We start from the raw sequence: 15,131 nt of genomic DNA, 5'->3' as shown, positions 1-15,131 counted from the left end.
CCAAAGAACTCCATTTCAGTGAGGCATGAAATGTTCCCTTGGTATAGTTTGCATATCAGCTTGTAAATACTTTGCAATTGTTGTTGTTGTTGTTGTTTTTAAATCAGCCTGTAACCTTCAGGGTAAAAGTAACCACATTAAAAATAAAAGGATCATAGATAATAAAAGAAAAGAGCTATAAAAAACACTGTTACAATGTTAAAATGGGTTGTTAATTGTTATTAAATATTTCTATATTTACTTGAAATATTAGAATCACACATCTAACTGTACTTTGCTACTTGCATACATAGTTTTAAAATAGAGATTGTTGCTGTACTGTCTACACCTGAAATACAAATAGTAAACTTTCTTCTACAATAAAGTAGACTTTTCTCCAGCAAAATGCCACCAGTCCAATGTCAGTTATTTGCATTTGCATGACAAACAGTTCACTGGCTCTTTGCCATAAGCGTTGGTGTTGGAACATTTGGTCCAAATACTCAATCTCGCAGATAAGAACTATACTGAATGTGTCACAAAGTATCAGATACAATGTGACACCCAACAGCCTGCATGTGTACAATTTGAACTACAGAAAGTGCAAGTTATTGACCACAGTGCAGTCAGTATCAGTGTTGCATATACCTCCCACACAGACATATAGTGTGACTGCCTCCATACAGCCAGATCTATTTTCTGTTTTAGGACTTTGCACTGGCAGCCATCCCTGTAGTACATGTGTGCATTTTAAACAAAGGTCCTATTTAACATAGATGTGGACATTAGAAATTGGATCTGAAATGTCCCTTCTATAAAAATCAATACATACATACCGCATACCCAAATTGGATGCTTCTATGGGGTGTTGACAGTAGATCCAGGTGCACAAAGCACTTCAGAGGCAGATTTTACCATCCTTACATTCTGTAACAGGTGGCACTCACCTCTTGCGAGCGCCCCTGTTGGCCAAGTGTGTGTGCCTGTGTAACCCACAACCTTCTGTGTGTGGAGCTCTGTCCCATCTAGTGGCACCGAGACCACTTAGAGAAAGTTAAAATGAGTCTACTCTACAGCCTTAGCTCAGAGCCAGCTGGCTTTTAGCTCATGTGATAGAGGCTTATGCACTAAACTCCAGAGGTTCCAGGTTCGATCCCACCTGCTGACGACCAAGGTCTGTCAGCATTACACCTGCACTGTGTCTCTGCTTTGTGGTGAGTCTTCAGTGACTCAGCCCTCCAGCTGAGTAATACACAGTCTGCATGTCAGATAAAATCAATTCCCTTCTGGGGTACAAGTCCAAAAGGGGGCCTATCTCAGTGCCCTCTGTAAGGTCCCTTTATCTGCAGCCCTATCCCTAGACTTGATCCTCAATCTGCCCAACAAGGTGTATCCCAGTTCCCTGGTTTGTACCGTCTCAGCCCCTTCTGGGCTCTCTCAAATTGCCCCTGCTCTGTAAGCAGCCCCAGCCCTGGTGTGGGACTGCGTCCACCAGGGCTCCCTCTCTGGAGACTCTTTGCCTCTCTGTGCCTTTTTGGCCCCAGCTCTCCAGCTGGGCTGCTAACCAGTTCAGTTTGCCTTCTGGGGAGCATCCAAGTCCAGGCCACTTCGACAGTGGCTGCCCTAACCCTAACCCTAGGCCCATGCTGTACTCTGGGTCCCAGCTGAAGGACCCTAAAGACAGCAGCCATCTGCTATGTCCCTTTAACTAAGCTGCTATGATTTCCTGTGGCCTTCAGCATGTTCTGCAGCATTACCTTAGGGCAGGGGTCGGCAACGTTTGGCACGCAGCTTGCCAGGGTAAGCACTCTGGCAGGCCGGGCCAGTTTATTTACCTGCTGACGTGGCAGGTTCGGCCGATCGCAGCCCCCACTCGTCGCAGTTCACCGTCTAGGGCCAACGGGGGCGGCGGGAAGTGGTGCGGGCGAGGGATGTGCTGGCCGCCAGCAAGAAACTGAAATACCCAAATTTCATCCTCCTCCTCCAGCAAGAAATTGAACTCACTCAGGCCCTGAAGCTCTTTTTATACTATCCTGCTGAGCTCCGATTGGCTTCTCCCTGCAGCCCTTTCTGACTGGCTGAGTCCCACACAGCCACTCTAGGCAGCTTGGAGGACCCTCTCCCCTGCCCTTTTCTGGGCTGAGATGTGGCAGGGCTGAGAGGCCTCCAGCAGGGGGCCTCATGGCCTATTCCACCCTGTCACTCCCCCTCCCCCCAGTAAGTAGTAATTTAGGGGATGTCTACACAATGTGGCCACTGGGGGAGGGGGACGGGAAAAGTGATTTCTAATGTACACCAGTTGGTCTGTGTATACCACACTGAAAGTTTCCTAGTGTGGTTTAACATAGAACTGTTTCAAACAGCACTACAGTAAGACACACTAAGAAACTTTTACTGTGCACCAGAAGAGACCACATGGCCCAATTAGTGAGCAACATGTTAGTGTGCTTTAGAAAACATGTCACTGTCATATGCATTGTCCTGGACCTTGCACACAAGCTCTTACTTTCTTAGTAGTCCCATGCTTAATCCTTTAGTCCAGAGGTTCTCAAACTAGGAGTCGTGACCCCCTCAGAGGGTCGCGAGATTATTACGCGGGGGGTTGTGAGCTGTCAGCCTCCACCCCCAAACCTTGCTACGCCTCCAGCATTTATAATAGTGTTAAATATTTTTAAAAAGTGTTTTAAATTTATAAGGGGGGGAGGGGTCACACTCAGATGCTTGCGGTGTGAAAGGGGTCACCAGTACAAAAGTTTGAGAACCACTGCACTAGTCAATGTGAGCAAAGGGGACCAAATCAGACCATTTGGCTCTACAATATATAAAATAATCAATCAGAAATATCACCAACCCCCCCATTTTAGGTAACATTACCTATCTCAGCCCAGGTTATCTCAAATATGCTAGTTTAATCTGCACAGAGGTTGCAGTGGTGCAACTGGAAGCAGAATTTGGCAAATCAAGTGACAGCACATGCTGCATTTAATATTCCTTGTCTCTCCAAGGCTCTGATCCTGCTCCCACTGAAATCAATAAGAGTTTGTCATTGATTTTCAAAGGGAGCAGGAGAGGGCCCAAAAATATTAAAGATACAGGCATTATCACACAGACATTCTCTTCCAACAGGGATTCGACTGATTTTAAGAAACTTAGTTTTGGTGTATGCCTCAAATGAGGAAAAATATGAACAACTATTAAACTGAAATGTAGAAATTGAAACCAGTACATTGTCAGTTTTGGAATGTTGGGAGAAGGGTTCCAGGAAATGGAACTGTTTATGTCTGGAACAATTATAAAGAGATTAAAGGTGATTTAGATAAATAACAACCATGTTTGATAAAAATTTAACTGAACAGCAGAGGGGAGGAGAGCATCTCCGGAACTGCATATCCCAAAACTAGCCACTAGGATATCTAACAAGTGACAGCACCCTCGGACAATTAAATAACCTTTCCAGGGCCAGTTTATACTCTGGGGATGTAATAATGTTTCCAACAGCTTTTGAAAGATTCCTTTTTTAAAAAAAAGTCTTTCATAGATGTTAAGATAAGAAATTAAGAATGCATAGTGGTAAGAAATAACCAGGTGATAGAGTTCCAGTCCTTAGGGCTTTGTGATGAATTATATGCAAATTTAATACACCCTGTTCATTTTTCTTGAAATAGATGCCATTCTGTTTTCCCATCTTCATATAACATTTGTGTTTCTTTTAGTTTATTTCTGGAGTTCTGGGTATCTCCTTACCCAATAAAAAACATTACCATTTCCAATTAATCATGAAACTTATATTCATTAATTATCATTTAGCTGTAAAAAACAAAAAACAAAACAAAACAAAAAAACATTAATTGTTTCTACCTTTAACTCTTTGATAACTATTCTAGAGACATCAATGCTCTTTTTCATGCTACAGCCAATTCACCAAAATCTACATATCTTTACACATTTCCTCCCCAACCCCGATCCTACATGGAATTTCACTTATTGCATAAGTTCAAACATATAAGCTGTCCTATTGAACTCAATGGGACTGCTTATGTGCTTCAAGTTAAGCCCATGTGTAAGTCTTTGCATGACCAAGGCCTCAATTCATATGAACTCTCAATACACTAAATAAGATACAATAATATAAATGATATATTTTCTCTTTAAATACTAACCTGAGGGCTTTACTTGGGTTTTATTCTCCACCCCCACTGAAATAAATAGCAAAGACTCAGTAAAAACTGAGTAAGGACCACAAGATTTGGCCCATCAATTTTCTCCCCCACTTAATTTCAAGATACTATACTGCTGACACTAGAAATTATTTAATTATCTAAAATACAGTAGTGTAACCCACTTCACAAACATTGCACAAAGTGCTACAAAAACAGCATACAGGATTAGGATCCTGTGTACTTGTCTTTGCTTAGTTTGTGTAACACTGCATCATTATTATTGCTACTGCTACCAATACAACCCATCATCTTTAATCATCTTTGTGGGTTTGTACATTGTTGGGAAGGGGTTCCATGTTCTTTGCCATTCTAATAAAATAACACTTTGCTACTCAAACATACAAGCATTTCCATTAAACAAAACATTCTCAGCAAGACATTTTCTCTGTAGCGAATACTTTGACTGACAAAGGATTAAATTACAGCTGAACGTTGGTTATTTATGGCGCTTAACACCTGTGAGGTGCTAAATTTACCTTTTCACATCTCTGCTCTAGAAGGTATTTGATCACACTTCATAAGTGTCTTGTATTTTACACTATTGATGATATTTGAACACAAAGGAATAAAATTGATTTTTAAATATTTAATTCGTCCAATTTTATATTCAATAATTTATTCCATTAGTAGCATTTTACAGTATTTTTAAAATAAATTATTCTATAAATAACAGAAGTGTTCATCCAATAATATATATTTTAACCATTTTAAAAAATATATATATATATAGTTGTTTTCTGTTGTTTAATGTGTTGCATGCACTTATTGGCAATTCTTTTTTTAATGGAAACAGTAAGCAGTCATGGACATACTGTATACATGGTTTGGGACTGTCAAGAAACAATCCCCTTAACCATTATCCATAACACCCAAATGGGGCTCAATTGTATCAGTGCAATCAAATGTAATTAAACCGGAAATATCTAATTAGCACCAGAATTTTCTTGTATGTTAAAGAAAACCATTGTATGGTTGCAGCAGTACATACACCAAAAAATTGATGAAGCTTTCACAGCATCACAATGTATTTGTGCAGGCAAGGGATGTTAAAATGTTTTAATAGGGTGCTGTGCAATAATAACTTCAGTGTGTCCCAAATCACAGAATTAATTTACAGTCCTTTTAGAAAACTAAATGGGTTTAATAAAGTCTGCTCATAAATTAACACTAACAACTGATGTAAATTGCACTGTTAGTGAGATTTAACTCACTCATGTTACTGTTTATGGTTTTGTAAACCAGGCTTTTAATGTATTAAAGGCTGAAGGGCAATCTGTTTAATATGGGAAATGAATTCTGAGGTGGGAAGGTGACTGTTTGCAGAATTATCTTAAATCCCAGGACAATTAATATGGAAGCACTTATAGATAATCTTGATGGAAATAATGGAATGTGGCACAGTATCTTTGCTGTGTGCTTCCTTAGAAGATCTTTTCATTAAACAAATGCAATTGCAAAGGTAAATGGGAAAAGATATACACACACCACATAAACATCAGAGTTTGATGCAGTGAGTTTAAACTGTCTAAACACCCTAAAAATGGGTAAAGATAGTGATAATGTTTAGTAAGCCCTCAAGAGTCAGGTTTGTCTGAAGAGATGACACAAGACTCTATAAAATGAAGTATCGCTTTGGTCACTCATAGTGTGCTCCTATGAATATCTAGTTTCTCTTGCAGGTGTTCAGAGGCTTAACACAATATTAATGTAGTCACTCCTATACTAGAAATGTGAGAGCTATCCTTTCAATAATAGGTTTGATTTTATAGTCAATCCTACGCCAGTCTCCAAGATTCATCCCCCAAATGCTGCCTGCTCTCCTGTTTGCAGGAGTTGCACAGGTGAACATCTAACTGGTGCAGCCAAATTTTCACCAGTGGTCACTGGTTTTTGTGTGCCTCAATTTTGAGTGTCCAAATTAAGATACAGAAGCCTTCATTTTTCGACTGATTTTGAAAGTCTGGCCTTTATTTTAAGCTATTTGCAGTTGACGCACTATGCCATTTTTAGAACTATGAAATGTTTAAGAGATATTCCCTCAACTTAAAATGTGTATACCTTGTTCTCTTTTTATGTTCTTTGCCAGTAGGAAGAATTGCTTGAGATCTACTTTTCCAATGTAAAAAGTAGAGACTGACCCGATCAAGCCCCAAAGTCAAACACACCCAAACTCTGGGAAGTATCAGACTTGGATCTGAACTTTAGAGCTTGTTCCCACTTTCCCATGTTATACACATTCCAAACCTTCAGTTAGTTTTCAGTAATTTCTCTTTGGTATAAAAATTTGGTAAATCTTTCTGCCTCTCCCTGCACATATACACACATTTCATAAACATGTACAGCTTCTAATGTAACTAAGAGATCAATTTTACTCATACAGGACATATGCTCCACCACAACCGCATAACAGTGTGGAGGGCCAGAATAGAGAGCATGATGCAAGATTCTCTTAGCAGTCTTCTCTATCCATACACAATTTCTCCCTGTATGTATATCCCCAGGGAAAGGCAACAGCCACACACGAGAGTGACGTAAGTCTCAAAGAAGGAGAAAGCTTCTCCTATATGACTGACAGGTCTGATGCCTTGATGTGATACTTCCATTTTGAAATGGTAACAATGAAAATCACAGCATTTACAGGGCTAAGGTCTTAGGTGGGTACTTGTGCTTCCATTCTCATGTACTGACAAAAGTGCCTCTGCTCCTGTTCCCCACCACCTCTCCCACTATCAGGTACCAATGATAGTAAGGGAGGGAGGAGTAAGCATCCCCTACAGCTTGAGAGATGGGAGTCTCCTGCTCCTTACTGAGGTAGTGAATCTTGAAGATATGTTTTCTGGACTTCCCCATACCATAGAAGGTTCATGCCTGAGTTACAAAAAAAATGATATTTTGCAGAGTCCACCTGAACATTATTTAAAAGACAGTGGGATTCTATCCATGTGGGGAGACCAGCACAGGTTCATGGAGGCCTTTCACATTGATTGGAGAGGAGAACACATCCCTTATAATTATTGTTGAGAGTTTCCACAGAATTTCACTCCATCACCATTTTTTGACAAGTGCTACCTATAATACATGCTCTTTTTCTAATGACAGATTTATTGTTTTGCATTTTCCTGGTCTCTTCCCTGTATGTTAGAGCTAGGGGATGTCCCAGTCTTAGCCTCAGAGATAAATTCCATTAGAATCAATTAAAAAAGCCTTCCATTGACTTCAACCCAAGTATCCTGAGTCTCAACCACTGGACCATACTTCATATTTTAATATTCCTCAACAATCATTTATAAATCCTTTCACATTTGTATTGTAAAAATTAATTCAAAATAATGGTTTGGTATTTTTGTTAGTTTCAAAAACTGCAGTCTCTACTTCTTCTTCATTAATTCCTTAACTTTTTGATATTATTAATAATCAAGATTGCTATGTCTTCTTAATATATTGTGGTTATTGCAGCTCCAAAAATAAATTACTAATCAATTTAGGATGTATCAGGAATGCTGACTATGCTGATGATGTGGAGGCTGTTATATATGAAACCAGATAAAATATCTATAGCTAAAACAATTACTGTGCCTGCTCTTTGTGACGCTTAATGGACAAATGATCAAACATGGATCAAGACTGAGTTTTTTATTATTATTATTCTCAAAAGGGGCTAGTTTTGGTATATTTTAAACAGAATTAAAACAGGAAATAATATTATTAATGAAAATCTTGAAACGGGTTAAGGTATTTGACCTTTCACAAAGTGCATTGAAAATAGCTTCCAACATTCATATCTACACTATGTGACTGCACCAGATTGATAAGAAACTGTGGAGAAGAGAATTGAGAAAATAGATTACAAAACAACAACTAGTATTTTAGGTATTGCAGGGTAAAATATTCCTATTACAACCCTGCGAGTAACTTGGATATGTGTTTGAATTCAGTCATGCAAAGCACTGCAAAAAAGGATATGGTTAATATATATATAATCCATCACATTTCTATCAGTAGGACGAACAAAAAGGGAAAAACTATAATTTCTTTAACAGCAGGTTATTTTGAAATAACTGTTTTCTTTTAATAACTTCCTGGATAACATGTGACTTTGAGTTATGTCATGTCAGTCTCTCTCTTCAATGATGTAATATATGTTAACAAGGCAGAGCACAGTTTCAAATGGGAAAAAAACAACATATATAGTTGAGGGAGAGGAAAATAGTGTTTCACAATAAATTGCATACTAATTCAAAACACAATTGTATATACACAGCTTTTTGAATCACTCCAATAAGCTTTCACTTTAGGAGACCTGACTTCAGATATGCCAAATGATGATATAAAAAATAGTTTGATTCTCGAAGCTTAAATCTATGATAGGTGAGATGGTGGCGGTGTGCATATGAAAACAGAGGTACACCATTTAGAGAAGCTTCCACCGTGTTTCTCCATGCTATAAAGTATATTCTCTTGTTTGGCATGAAAAATCCCTGTAAAAAATCATGTTACAGGTCCACATAAATAGAGGAATAGACAGCTATATTATGTTCTTGCCAATACTCTAACATTCATCACATTCACCTAAAAGTTGATTAAGTTTAAATGAAATAAAACTAGAGCAGAACATGTTCTAATGTTCACCTAATAACTGCGGCCTTTTGTTTGAGAAGTCATTTAAGTCTCAGACGCAGGGAGCTTGCATGCATGGTGATCATACTACACTGAATATACTTAGTAGCCATCAAGTCTATCTTTACAATACACTTATTGTTGCACAAAGTTTGTGACAAATATGTCACAAAACACTTCCCAGGAAGTTACAGTCTCTCTGCCTACTAGTATGAGCAATGGTATCCTGTACAGATGATGTCAATGGGGCTCTATACTGGTATACCAGTCAGCACTCCCGGATATAGTGGCAGGATTCGGTCCTTAGCCAGTAAGCACAGTGCTAAGTGTCAAAGCTAGAACTGCTCCCTTATATCACTTACATACTAATAAATTACCATAGTCTCTGCAAGTCTATTACAATTCATGCATGTGGTTATCACATTTTACTCCACGGGAGTATGTTTCTGCATGGATATCTCGAAACATATTTTTTATCACCTTCAACTGTTTCATATTAAATAACTCATAGTTAATTAAATTTTACTTCTATGCTACACCAGGGGCATAATCATTGTATTAAGTTAATATTTAATTATACAATAATTCAATATTTAATATTATGAAACAGATGAGTGACAAGTTGTGACCATGATGTTTTGAGGAAGATTTTGTCTCTAGTAAAATGCTGCGAACCATAATCACTCCATTTTCTTATCTTTTTGCACTGAGATTAATTACGTCAGACTGTACATAAGTAAGAATAATGGTGCCACATTAGGAAATACATGACTGCCAATCATTAGTTCAATAGAAAATGACAGTATTAGAGTTAGTTAAAAAAATCATTGTTGATCTAAAAACACAGACTGTATTTTATGTATTTAGATGTATAAAGAATTTAAGGAAGTATTAAGCCTGGGAATTTCAAAAGCGTCTAAGGAAGTTAGATACCCAACTTCAACCAGAATTCCATGGAAGGGTGCCTAACTCACTTAGGAACCTTTGGAAATCTCAGCCTAAGAATTTTTGCCACACAGAACTTAGCACAATGGCTTCCTGATCCATGACTGGGGCTCCTAGGTGCTATGGTAATACAAATAAATAAAATAAAATTATTATTAATAATAATAATAAATAATAATAATAATACACAATCAGTCCAGTACAACAAAAATAAATGCATCCACGTCCTCAAATCAAGATGGCTTAAAACATACACCTTCTTGCCTCCTCAATCCACAAATCCAAGCCCCGATGCACAAATTTCAGTCTTCAGCACACTTGTCCCTCCCAAGAAGTTTTGGAAGAGAGGGTCTCGCAGTTTGGCTGAAGGTCAAAGATCTGCACTATTTTGGATCAAATGATGGAGTGAATTCCTAAGTTCTCCCACAGAACCCTTTGCAAGCAGCTCCTTCTTATTTTAACTGTGGCAAAAGCATGACGCATGCAATCAAGGTCCACCATGTAAGAAATGGTCATAGCCTCTTAACCAGGGGGGAGGGAGAGCTCAGTGGTTTGAGCATTAGCCTGCTAAACCCAGGGTTCTGAGTTCAACTCTTGAGGGGGCCACTTAGGGATCTGGGGCAAAAATCAGTACTTGGTCCTGCTAGTGAAGGCAGGGGGCTGGACTTGATGACCTTTCAGGGTCCCTTCTAGTTGTCTGAGATAGATAAAAAGAAATTGCCGTTGATATTGCTGTGATACAATCATTTCACAGTAGCTGGGGATCCAACAGAAACCCAAGTTTCAGCCTGGCTATCAAATAGCAGACCCTCCTCTCCCCCCCCCTCCATGGTAGACATACATATTACTGGCTAGAAATTAAAAGCAATACCTTATAACAAAGTTGTCCGGGTAAGACACATTGGGCTGTATTGGCCGTGTGCCTAGTATGAATACCTGTGTTCGAAGGGCAGGTTCTGGGAAGGTTTCCTTCCCCGCCATACATATTGTTTAAGAGCTAGAGGCAAATGCAGGTTGCTCCTTCTGTGCACAAATATCCTCAAAGGGGAAAAGGAAGTGGACCCCACTTCCCCCAAGAGCTGTCTGGCCATAGTGATGCAGCATGGCCTAACACAAAGTGCACATTCCCACTGCACTCCCATAATCTAGCCCACTGTGAGTTGCAGAAATCCTGTGCAAAGAAATCCTTGCTTTGTCTATTTTTCCTCTGTCCCCCATCTCCACATCAACCCGCAATTTGAAGAGTTTGTGGGTGGGATTCTTGGAGAACAACTAGAACAGCCACACTTCGATTTTGCTCCAACAAACTGGCTGAAATGTAATCTTATTTCAGCATCTAAGTGCCAAAATATCAAGCATTCCTGCAAGATATTAGACTAGGGGTCGGCAACGTTTGGCACGTGGCTCGCCAGGGTAAGCACCCTAGCGGGCCGGGCCAGTTTATTTACCTGCTGACGTGGCAGGTTTGGCCGATTGCGGCCCTCACTGGCCGCGGTTCGCTGTCCTGGGCCAATGGGGGCGGCGAGAAGCGGCGCAGGCGAGGGATGTGCCAGCCACAGCTTCCCGCCACCCACATTGGCCCAGGACAGCGAACCGCGGCCAGTGGGGGCCGCGATTGGCCGAACCTGCCGCATCAGCAGGTAAATAAACTGGCCCGGCTCGCCAGGGTGCTTACCCTGGCGAGCCACGTGCCAAACGTTGCCGACCCCTGTATTAGACTGTGGGGAGTTTAAATAGACACAAGAAAGCTTGGGGTGAGGGGCATAAGGGAGACTCATGCCTGGTAAAAATGAACATCTTCAAAGAACTCACCACAGCCGCTCAGCAGCAAGAGGATTCAACAGAGACAGACTCCTGATCATAGTCTGTGGCACCCTGGGAAAATCAGTCAATAAATGGATTGCTTGAAGAATTAAACAGCGAATCAGACAAAATGTGACGTTCCCTGGTAGTGAGGAGTTCTGAAGTTCTTGATATAGAAGTTGGGCTACTTGCTATTCAGCTGAATACGCTGGATGGAAAGCTTCAAGCCAATGAGAAGGAGCTAAAAGAGGTAAAGGAGAAAGGACTTCCCTGGGACAAAACAGCAAACAACTTAATGGACATAAGAGCAAAGGAATAGCTGTAAACTGGGGAAGGAAAATCAAGGAACATATGAATCCATGAGGAATGCCAAAAAAAGGGAAGTAATGGATTTGATTTACTCAACTGAATATATGATCCCAAGCCAGATGCACATGGAAACAAAAGATGATTTTGTTATATGCGAGACTCAGTGTGCCTGGGGCAGCCCTCACTGGTAATGTGAAGGTCAGGGCAGGCTGCAAAAGGGAGAGCAGATACCCACCAGTCTTGGGAGTAATACTGAAGTTAAACCTCCCAACCAGTCACAAACTGCACTTTTGATCCCCTACACTCGTTATCAAGAAGCAAAAAAATAAATCAGAATTTATTGCATTCCAGTCTCTGGCTCCCAATCAACAGCTAAGTCCAGTACAGTGAGAAGTTATTTTAAACTCTGTTCACATATACAAAATGTTCTTCTGACCCCAAAGGGCCAGCCACATTATCATGTCAGTATAGGTTTGGACGTAACCTAAAATACCATGCTGCCAGCCAAACTTTAGTGTCTACCACTAAAGGTTTATTATAAAGAAAAAAGAAAGAACAAGAAGAGAGTTGTTAAATGGTAAAGCAGTTACATACATACAAAGACTTCAAAGTCCATATATCAGGTTTCTAGCAGTATTGGTGAGTTTGCTGGCTTGAAAGTCCCTCTGGATCACATCCATAGCTTGGATGGGTCATTCAGTCCTTTGTTCAGAGCTTCATTGTTAGAAAGGTTACTCCAGAGGTAAGAAGCAGGTTTGAAGACAAAATGGAAAGGATGAAGCTGCCTTTTATAGTCTTTTGCCATGTGGCCTGTGCTTCCTTTGTTTCAAATAAAAAGCTGCCCAGCACATGGCTTGGAGGCCTTAGAGTTCTGTCCATAGGCATGCCCTGCACGCCTTGCTGAGTCGTAAGGTGCATCTGCTTTCTCTCAATGGGTCAATTGTATAGCTGATGGGGCCATCAAGCAGACTAGGCAGAGCTGATGCCCAAACTGTCTGGGGGTGTCCCCCAGAAGCATAGCCCAAGTTTGAAATACAGACATACATACATATCCATAACTCATAATACAGAGATGATACAAACATATAAATGAGATTATCATATTTGGCAAATCATAACATTTTTGGACATACGTTACATGACATATCTGGCACAACTCATTGCAATTTTACAATATTAATAGTCGTAATAGCCTGAAGTGTCCCCCAGAATCCATACAGCATCACAATATGGACTTGCATTTTTGTCCTAGCCAGAAAAAAATAGAGAAAGACTGTAATAGAGACTACACTACCAGCAACGTTCTTGGAGTCCTGGAGACCAACAGCAGATTTTGTCAAGATTCCACAAATAAAGTGATCCTGCAGTTGAAGGATTCTCAGTATTGATTTTTTCAAATCACAGCCTGGCTACACAATGCAGGAGAAAGCAACCTAACAAGACTAATGAGAACTTTATTAATGAGGGCAATATTGCAGCAACATTTTACCCTAAATGTACAACATACTTGCTAGATAAAATTAAAAAATAACCATGCTAGTGATGAAGTTGAAACATCTGAACAGGACCAGACCCAATGGTACATAGGATTGCAAGCTTAGATATTATACTCATTGGACTTCAGTCTTTTTATTGTGGATAGCACTGATAAATTTAAAAGGAATTCTGATCTAATTTACCATTAAATCCATGACTAACACTAGTTTATTAGCACCGGTTGTTTATAGTAGAAGGCCGCATTGCCTTGTATAGCAGCATTATAATCTATGGATCAGATTCTCACCTGATATAAACCGGAGTATCTCCAATTACTTCTATGGAACTGCACTGATTAACAGCAGATGAAGAACTGGTACTACATATTTATTTGAATGTCCTTTGGAATAATTAATTCAAAGGGTTTAGTATTTTGTACTATAAAGACATATGTGTATTAATATTCAATGCAACAAGCATAATGGTGCAATCTTGCTGTTAACACCACTAGCAAAGTCTTGTTTAAATGTATAAAGTAACAAGCTGCAATGTGTGTTTAAAATAGCTTAGATGTCTAGCAGAGTTAATCCTTCCTTGCATAGCATACTCAATCTCTGCTTAGTCACCTCTTTAACCATTACCCCCCAAAGCTGGTTGAACTGGAAAATAAATATGTAACTCCTTGTATATGCTGTCAAGGAGACTGTAAAGATTCTGTGTTCTCAAAGACAGCATATGGACAATATACTTTAGTAAATGCTCTCTGGGGGAAAAAGGAAAATTGCAATGCTTGTAATGCTGTAGACACAAACAAACAAAAAATCATCAGCCTTTTATAGTCTAATACGTTGAGAGAAAGATCATAAAAAGTGTTTTTATTGTCCAGATTTTCAGCAGTGCTGAACAGCGACAACTCCAGTTTGACACTGAGAATTGTTCAGCACCTCTGAATGCCAAGCCCCTTTGAAACATTTTTCCCAAGCAAATAGTGTATTGCATTTTCTTAAAGTTCTATAATTCTCAACTAGAAGATTCAGAACTCTTGTAAAAGAGTTTTAATACTGCTGCACTATCTGTAGGGAAATGTCAGCAAACAGAAAAAGAAAATAATGTATGTACATTCACTAGTATCCCCAGTGGCACAAAATCGATCACTAAGTACATTCCTTGCAGTCTTTTTGCTCTCATTATACATACCTGGATGATGGCCCCAAACTATCAGCAAATTGTGTTTTTCTTTTAAAATCTATTAACCTCATCCTTGTTCTTACAAATGTGATACATGCCCAGAGAGAAGGTAAGTGCATGGCACTATGAAGAGGAAGTGGAAAAAGTTTCTTGGCACTTCCATTATAAACAAGATCCTTCCCTCTGGCACTTCAAAGGAAAGAATAGTGTACAATGTGCTCCATGTATGATAACAACTTTATTATCCCCTCTGAATCAATGTCATGTGTTCTAGGAGTTTATTCCCTGAAATGATTTGGGTATAGAAGGGAGCATGGATTAATGATAGTATGATTTATGATGTATTATAGATTATATGATATTTATGATTTATGAATTAAAAATAGAAAGGAGAGCAATTTTAAAACAGCGCTCCCCCAGCAGAAGTGGAATGGCCATACTCAGATTTCACCTCTTGAGAAAGCAATTGCTAAAATAGAGGAGAAGGGGGGGACATTTTTAAACATATGGAAACTCTTCCTGGAACATATTGAAAAGGATGGAAGTTAAAGAACAAAGACAAGCAGTACTGCTGTAGCCATTAGAAGGATTGCT

Source organism: Chrysemys picta, chromosome 14, assembly GCF_011386835.1.
Source record: "Chrysemys picta bellii isolate R12L10 chromosome 14, ASM1138683v2, whole genome shotgun sequence".
In the NCBI taxonomy this organism is placed as follows: domain Eukaryota; kingdom Metazoa; phylum Chordata; order Testudines; family Emydidae; genus Chrysemys; species Chrysemys picta.
The sequence above is the reverse complement of the archived record's forward strand: the minus strand, read 5'-3'. Positions refer to the sequence as shown.